Genomic DNA, 9,592 nt, shown 5'->3' with positions numbered 1-9,592 from the left:
ACAGCAGGGGACCAGGGTTACTTCCAGCATGTTACAGTACAGCAGGGGACCAGGGTTACTTCCAGCATGTTACAGTACTGCAGGGGACCAGGGTTACTTCCACCATGTTACAGTACTGCAGGGGACCAGGGTTACTTCCACCATGTTACAGTACAGCAGGGGACCAGGGTTACTTCCACCATGTTACAGTACAGCAGGGGACCAGGGTTACTTCCAGCATGTTATACAGTACAGCAGGGGACCAGGGTTACTTCCACCATGTTACAGTACAGCAGGGGACCAGGGTCACTTCCAGCATGTTATACAGTACAGCAGGGGACCAGGGTTACTTCCAGCATGTTATACAGTACAGCAGGGGACCAGGGTTACTTCCAGCATGTTACAGTACAGCAGGGGACCAGGGTTACTTCCACCATGTTATACAGTACAGCAGGGGACCAGGGTTACTTCCACCATGTTATACAGTACAGCAGGGGACCAGGGTTACTTCCACCATGTTATACAGTACAGCAGGGGACCAGGGTTACTTCCAGCATGTTACAGTACAGCAGGGGACCAGGGTTACTTCCAGCATGTTATACAGTACAGCAGGGGACCAGGGTTACTTCCAGCATGTTATACAGTACAGCAGGGGACCAGGGTTACTTCTACCATGTTACAGTACAGCAGGGGACCAGGGTTACTTCCACCATGTTATACAGTACAGCAGGGGACCAGGGTTACTTCTACCATAGTCTCGCTAGCCAGCCTCTCTTTCTGTCAGAGAGTCTGGCGCTGTGGAAACAGGCAACAGGGATCAGCCCGCCCCTGCTCTAAAGCTGCTCTCCCATTCGAGCGGCTGTTTCGGTGGCAGCAGGATATCCGCTCCCCCGCTTGCAAGCTCTGTCACGCTCTGTTCATTGGCTCCGACCATATGTCAATCAGAGCGGCTTCCGCTCCCATGTGTGTCGCTGTAATCATAGATACAGTATATATAAAGGCTAGATGGCTTAAAGCGGAGTCACCAGCGTCATTGAACGGCCGCCATCTTGGGTAGGTATGCTTTCTGGTACGTTCTATGGTAGCTGTTGGAGGGTGAGTGACCTGCACAGACAAAAATACTCATAACTCGCTGAAATCTTGACGGATTTACAAACGGTTTGGTTTATTACAAGCATATTCCGTTCCCGAGATACGGCAAAAAAAAAAAAACCCCACTAAAAACATTTTTTTTTTTGATGGGCTCCAAATTACACCAAAATTAAACCGAAGCATCTATGCCATGAGAGGGATTCAGGCACAAAGTTTCATGCAGTTTCATCCATTTCCCTAGGAGTTATGATCATCTGATGTGATAATACTAACCCAACAACAGATGATCATAGCTCCTAGGAGAATGGATGAAACTGCATGAAACTAGGTGCGTGAATTCATCTCATGATGATGATGCTTCGGTTTAAGTTTGGTGTAATTTGGAGCCAAAAATAATAATAAAATGTTAGCGTTTTTTTAACCCATAGATATATAGCTGTGGTACCGTGGCAAGATGGCCACCATGCGACGACGTCGCTCTCCATTGACCGGCAGCACGGGTAAGCCATCTAGCCTTTATATATATCTATGGCTGTAATGCCCCCTGAACGCTAACTAGCTAGCGTAGAAAGCTAACGGTAGAAACCTACAGGCTAACTCGTTGCTACACGCTGAAAATGGCAAGTTTTGAAGAAAATTTGGATTGTGCAATAAAGAAGGCCTGCTCGGCACAAGTTCCACCCCGAAACTATTTTCCAAGGGCACTAACGCTAAGCACCGCCCAAGACGAGGCTGATTGGTTAACCCAAACAGAGCATTTTTTTCGCAATCCCACAATGGAAACCTGCGACGCCAGACTCTCTGACGGAAAGGAAGAGAGGCTGGCTAGCGAGACTACTTCTACCATGTTATACAGTACAGCAGGGGGCCAGGGTTACTTCTACCATGTTACAGTACAGCAGGGGACCAGGGTTACGTCTACCATGTTATACAGTACAGCAGGGGACCAGGGTTACTTCCAGCATGTTACAGTACAGCAGGGGACCAGGGTTACTTCCAGCATGTTATACAGTACTGCAGGGGACCATGGTTACTTCCAGCATGTTATACAGTACAGCAGGGGACCAGGGTCACTTCCAGCATGTTACAGTACAGCAGGGGACCAGGGTCACTTCCAGCATGTTACAGTACAGCAGGGGGTCAGGGTTACTTCCAGCATGTTACAGTACAGCAGGGGACCAGGGTTACTTCCAGCATGTTATACAGTACAGCAGGGGACCAGGGTTACTTCCAGCATGTTATACAGTACTGCAGGGGACCAGGGTTCTTTCCACCATGTTATACAGTACAGCAGGGGACCAGGGTTACTTCCAGCATGTTATACAGTACTGCAGGGGACCAGGGTTACTTCCAGCATGTTACAGTACAGCAGGGGACCAGGGTTACTTCCAGCATGTTATACAGTACAGCAGGGGACCAGGGTTAATTCCACCATGTTACAGTACAGCAGGGGACCAGGGTTACTTCCAGCATGTTATACAGTACAGCAGGGGACCAGGGTTAATTCCACCATGTTACAGTACAGCAGGGGACCAGGGTTACTTCCAGCATGTTATACAGTACTGCAGGGGACCAGGGTTAATTCCACCATGTTATACAGTACAGCAGGGGACCAGGGTTACTCAAGCAGCCCAGGCAGGTCAAGGTGAAATTTACCCCCTTTCTGTAATGATACCTCAGAATTGGTCCTCTCCTCCTCTCTGGACAGAAATGGTTTGTTTCGTCTATCTGTATTCAGTGAGTGTGAGAGTCACTCCTGTAGTTTCACAGGTCTTTGGCTCTATAGAGGCTGAAGGGAGAAGATACTGTGCTGGGCTGCTTTTGATTGGCTCTCCAGTGAGTTTGTTCTGTAAGAATAAATGGCTGTTAGTGTGCTTTATGTATACCTTAACTGCCTTCTGTGTTGTACAGTAAAGGTTAATTATTTCTCTAATGTAATGTGAAGTGTAAAACCAATTGCACTCTATCCTGGGTGCGTAATAAATATGGAACTGCCTCTTGCTCCGCTGCATTCCCTCATTGTCCCCTGATGCTTGATTGACTTTCTAAATACAAGACAGAGAAGTCATTATCATCAAACATTGCTTAATTAATTAGATTTTTAAGTTTATTATTTACCGTTTGCTCCATGAGGTACACAAATTAGCCCTGACCAAATGATTGAATAGGGGGAAATGGCCTTTGCAGGGTAGTTTATTTTGCTTCGGATTGGAAATACAATTAATTGATCAATTTATGAGCACAGGAGGGATTCTGGTGCAGCTCAGTAGTTTGCACTTGAGGAGACGATCCATCTCACCATTCTCTGTTCGATCGGAGATGTTACACACAGAGTATAAACAGATCGGAGATGTTACACACAGAGTATAAACAGATCTGAGATGTTACACACAGAGTATAAACAGATCGGAGATGTTACACACAGAGTATAAACAGATCGGAGATGTTACACACAGAGTATAAACAGATCGGATATGTTACACACAGAGTATAAACAGATCGGATATGTTACACACAGAGTATAAACAGATCGGATATGTTACACACAGAGTATAAACAGATCGGATATGTTACACACAGAGTATAAACAGATCGGAGATGTTACACACAGAGTATAAACAGATCGGATATGTTACACACAGAGTATAAACAGATCGGAGATGTTACACACAGAGTATAAACAGATCGGATATGTTACACACAGAGTATAAACAGATCGGATATGTTACACACAGAGTATAAACAGATCGGATATGTTACACACAGAGTATAAACAGATCGGATATGTTACACACAGAGTATAAACAGATCGGATATGTTACACACAGAGAGTATAAACAGATCGGATATGTTACACACAGAGTATAAACAGATCGGAGATGTTACACACAGAGTATAAACAGATCGGATATGTTACGCACAGAGTATAAACAGATCGGAGATGTTACACACAGAGTATAAACAGATCGGAGATGTTACACACAGAGTATAAACAGATCGGATATGTTACACACAGAGTATAAACAGATCGGAGATGTTACACACAGAGTATAAACAGATCGGATATGTTACACACAGAGTATAAACAGATCGGATATGTTACACACAGAGTATAAACAGATTGGATATGTTACACACAGAGTATAAACAGATCGGAGATGTTACACACAGAGTATAAACAGATCGGATATGTTACACACAGAGTATAAACAGATCGGATATGTTACACACAGAGTATAAACAGATCGGATATGTTACACACAGAGTTGAAACAGATTGGAGTTTAAACAGATCTGGATTTGTTACACGCAGAGTTTAAACAGATCGCCGATGTTACACGCAGAGTTTAAACAGATTGGATATGTTACACGCAGAGTTGAAACAGATTGGAGTTTAAACAGATCTGGAGATGTTACACGCAGAGTTTAAACAGATCGCCGATGTTACACGCAGAGTTTAAACAGATTGGATATGTTACGAGTTTAAACAGATTGGATATGTTACACGCAGAGTTTAAACAGATTGGATATGTTACACGCAGAGTTTAAACAGATTGGATATGTTACACGCAGAGTTTAAACAGATTGGATATGTTACACGCAGAGTTGAAGCAGATTGGAGTTTAAACAGATCTGGAGATGTTACACGCAGAGTTTAAACAGATCGCCGATGTTACACGCAGAGTTTAAACAGATTGGATATGTTACACGCAGAGTTTAAACAGATTGGATACAGATTGCGGGTGGACCCACGCCGGGTCCACCCGCTATGCCGACCACCCGCAGTGCCGACAGCCCGCAATGCTGACGTTAGGTTTAGGCGTGGGGGGTGGGAGAGGTTAGGTTTAGGGTTAGGGTCTGGGGGAGGTTAGGTTTAGGCGTGGGGGGTGGGAGAGGTTAGGTTTAGGGTTAGGTTCTGGGGGAGGTTAGGTTTAGGCGTGGGGGGTGGGGTGGGGTGGGAGAGGTTAGGTTTAGGGTTAGGGTCTGGGGGAGGTTAGGTTTAGGCGTGGGTGGTGGGAGAGGTTAGGGTTAGGGTCTGGGGGAGGTTAAGTTTAGGCGTGGGGGGTGGGAGAGGTTAGGTTTAGGCGTGGGCCGTGGGGGCTGGGAGAGGTTTGCTCCAGCCGGACGCGCCGCATGCGGCTCCGCTCAGCTGGTTCTGCCTGTGGGCTATCGGCATTGCGGGCTGTCGGCACATAGACGTAGCACCGTTACACGCAGAGTTTAAACAGATCGGAGATGTCACACGCAGAGTGTGTTGATGCCGTAGGGAAGGCTGTAGGGGTACGGTGGCGCAGTCAGTAGCGCTGTCGCCTCACAGTCAGAAGGTCCTGAGTTTGATTCTCACCTGGGACACTGTGGGCGCTGTGGTTGTGTTCCCCCCCATATCTTCAGTGCCTACTGCCCAGGTGGGTTATCTCATCGTAAGGGCCTTTCTCTCTGTGTGGAGTTTGCATGTTCTCCCCCAGGGGGTTCCTCTGTATATAACCCCCCCACTAAAAACATGCAGAAGATCAGATCGCCATCGTCATCCGACCAGTGACGACAACATCCGAAGTTGGTCCCCGGGCGCTGTACGAGAAAGCGACCACTGCTCCTGGCCTGCCCCCCCGGAGGAAAGGACATGCCTGGATGGGTTAAATGCAGAGGACACTTTTCACCGGCCACCGTCAGCATGAGTGTGTTGTGGCCGCATGCATGTATTGTGGTGTTTGTGTGACAATAAAAGACGGGCTTGTCAGTTACGAGATTTTTTTTTTTTTTTTTTGTCCTGATGCATCAGATAGTGACTTTTCTGTTGAAGTTGTTCTGTGCAGATCCAAGCCTAATTTAACTGAAAAACACAAAAAACTGGCAACCTGTGTTTCTGCATGTTATCAGTGTTGCGCCACCATATAAAGTTTTGCAAAGCACCAAACCCTTTCCAAGTGAAGGTCTCAAGTTTCCACTGAAGAAGCTGGAATGATAGTCTACTTTCAGCCCTGGCTAATATTGTTGTGCGATGGAAAAGCAGAATAGCCTGCAGTCGACGTTATAATGGAAAGAAAGGAACAGAGCTGACCTTGTTCTCTTTAGTGGCTAACCGTCATTAACATGTTTGACTGTGTCTGACTGCCACACTGTCCCTTTCTTCTGCCTTTATTAAGTAGCCAAGTGCCATAAATGCTGTGGTGAACAAGTGGGATGCAATTCCAGACGTAAGCAGACTTTGGAAAATTTACACTTGCCACTGCCCTCAAACCTAAGAGCCTTGATGTTCCTGAAAAACCTCCCGTTTCATTTGAATGCTCTTTTCCCCTCCCATAGGTTTTGATGTTGTTGAAGGTCACCCTGCGGAGGTTGAGTGTGGTGTGGTCTCCAGCCAAGCAAAAGTTCATGGAATGTGTGACTGATCCTGCTTACTTCATAGGGAAGGAGCGAGAGAGTGAATAAACTCTTCACAGAGAGAGAGAGTTTGGAGATAGCAGGAGACCCGGTTTGGGCAAATGGATAAGGAAAGATTTGGAGAGCGGTCATCTGACACAGTGCACCAGACGAGTGGTCATCTGACACAGTGCACCAGACGAGTGGTCATCTGACACAGTGCACCAGACGAGCGGTCATCTGACACAGTGCACCAGACTAGACAATGCTGTGGCTTCTGTTTGGCTGGAGATGTGAAGAGCAGTGATTAGAGGCAGTGTCTCAACACTACCATGATGATTACACTCTGTGTAGAGAGAAGTGGTGTGGAGATAGATAGAGAAGAGAAAGAACAAGGTGTGCAAGTGTGGCGCTTTCTCAGCAGCAGAGATACTGCCTCTGGTCTAGACTTGGCACCAGACTGTGTCTTGGGTGGCCACACTGTCGGGGACTAAATCATATTTTATCCAACCTCTGAGAGAATTCACTTCTGTTATTTGAATGCACAATCTGATATGCTTTATGGCCTATAGTACATGTGTCTGCAAGCTCTTTTTATGACAGCAATACATCACAGAGAGCGACTTATTATTCATTTTTATCTGGGATTGTTTGTGTCCTGTAGAGATTTGACATACGGGCATAAGAGCCGCATGTTGATGGAATCAGGCCGATGGTGATTCAGATTTATGTGAGAAAGTGAATGTGTGACACTGTCATGGACAGGTGCTGCCAGCAGATATTTATTTGGGTCTTATGATCATATCCTCCAATTAGGGCATACATGGATGACATGACGACTATGACGTCAACCGCTCCATGTACTAGCAGATTGTTGGATAAGTTAAATAGTAATCTGCAGTGGGCTAGAATGAAAGTGAAGCCAAGTAAGTCAAGGAGTATTTCAATCATTAACACTTTCAGTGCCACGGCCCTTGGGCAAAAGGTTGCTTGCTGTGCCACATAGGCCGCAATGCATTTTAAAACAGTCATATAATTTCTTTAATAATTACTATGTAAACACTGAACACGCACAAATAACGATGAGACTCTCTTCTATCACCTGCAAAAAAAAGTTTATTGATCCCATTTTCCGTTCTTTAGTTATGAGCCGGAGAAGATAGCTTGATTGAACGAAAAAAAGAGCTTTTTTTCTACGAGCTGAGATAATGAGCCTTTTGTGAAATTAAACATTTCAAGCACATCACTGACTCTGAAGCTAATTTTCTGATGTAGTCACACCTCAAAAATAATTTCCTTCAATAAAACAGTGAAGGCAAGGGAATTTTGTTTGGAAGAATAATATTTTTAGCTGAAACCAGCAGCGCTGGCGCCTGCATGCGCTGCTGGTTGCAGCTTCTTGCTGATCTTTTGCTGCTGGTGGGCATCGGATATTCTGGCTTGCGTTTGCCAACCCTGTCCTGCTGTCTGGGTCTGTGTTGTGTACTTGGCTCTGCGTGCCCACCTCCCCCCCTCCTCCTCCCCCCCCCCCCCCCCCGTTGTGGGAGGAGTATCTCTCTGCTCTGCTGTTTTCTCGTTTTCTCTGCCTGTGCTCAGCACTGAAAAAGTCTGCTAGATCCTGCTTTTTTACAGCCGCGTGTACCAGCTCCCATGCTTCGAGTTGAGAATAATAACAAATCCACGGCTGATCATGTGTTGCAGCGGACACGGAGGCTGTTGCAGCGGACATCGAGGTGCTCAATTGTGATAGCAGATTGGCTGCTGCAGGGGCACAGCTAAACGTTGCTTCAATGAAGCCGCTGCATACGGACGGATGCGATGCGATTTCCTTCCCCCCAATGACTTCTTCTGTGTGTTTCACTCCACGTTCTCTCATCTGGAGAGCGCTGTCGCCACCTAAGGGTTCTGTAAAATAGGTTAGACACATTCAATACCTCTGAATATTGTAAGAGGCGATGTAAGAGGCATAGATCGACACCCCCCCGTCAAAAAAAAAAAATCGAGTTATGACGCCATTTGGCGTCGCTGGCACTGTACGGTAAATTTCTAATGACGCCATATGGCGTCGCTGGCACTGAATGTGTTAAAGGGAGGGTAGTAGGTAAGAAGTTTGTTATAAATGATGAGGTGGTGCCTACAGTGTTAGAGAAACCAGTCAAGAGTTTGGGAAGATGGTATGATGCAAGTCTCAGTGATAAGGGACAGTTTGAGGAGGTGAGGCAGGAAATGATTCAAGGTATTTCAAGTATAGACAAGTAGGGCTCCCAGGAAAGTTAAAGTTGTGGTGTTTGCAGTTTGGATTGTTGCCTCGGTTGATGTGGCCACTGACAGTGTATGAGGTTCCCCTTTCAAAGGTAGAAAAGCTAGAAAGGATGATTAACTCATTCATTAGAAAATGGCTCGGAGTCCCACGCTGCCTAAGCAGTGTAGCCTTATATGGGAAAGGCATATTGGAATTGCCATTATCTAGCCTGACAGAGGAGTTCAAGTGTGCTAAGGTTAGACTGGAAATGACTCTGACTCAGTCAAAGGATCCAGTGGTTAGGAGTGTAGCGCCCACAGTTAAAACAGGGAGGAAGTGGAACCCAAAGGAGGCAGTACAGCAAGCACAGTCAGCTCTTAGACACAGGGATATCATAGGTCAGGTGCAGCATGGGCGTGGAGGCTTAGGGTTGTGCATAGGGAAACCTGTGTGGAACAAGGCATCAGTAATAGAAAAGAGGAAGATGGTAGTTGAAGAAGTACATAGGCAAGAGGAGGCAGTAAGATGTACTAAGGCAGTGTCGCAGGTAAAGCAAGGACAGTGGGTGAACTGGGAGAGTGTAGAGAAGAGAAAGTTGAAGTGGAGAGAGTTGTGGAGCATGGAGGCCAGCAGAATTAGATTTATTCTAGGGGCTACTTATGATGTGCTGCCATCTCCCCAGAACTTAAATCAGTGGTTGGGCGAGGATGGTGCCTGCCCGTTGTGTTCTAGTGTATGTACATTGAGGCATATACTGTCAGGGTGTAAGGTCAGTCTCTCCCAGGGGCGATACACCTGGCGTCACAACCAGGTGTTGAAATGTTTGGCAGCTGCAGTTGAGGAAAAGCGGCTAGAAGTAAATTCTCTAGTTGCTAGCAAAGAGACTAGACAGATCAAATTTGTACGTGAGGGAGAAAAG

This window comes from Poromitra crassiceps (genome assembly GCF_964638095.1).
Source record: "Poromitra crassiceps genome assembly, chromosome: 2".
In the NCBI taxonomy this organism is placed as follows: Eukaryota; Metazoa; Chordata; class Actinopteri; order Beryciformes; family Melamphaidae; genus Poromitra; species Poromitra crassiceps.
Note: the sequence above shows the minus strand (reverse complement) of the source record.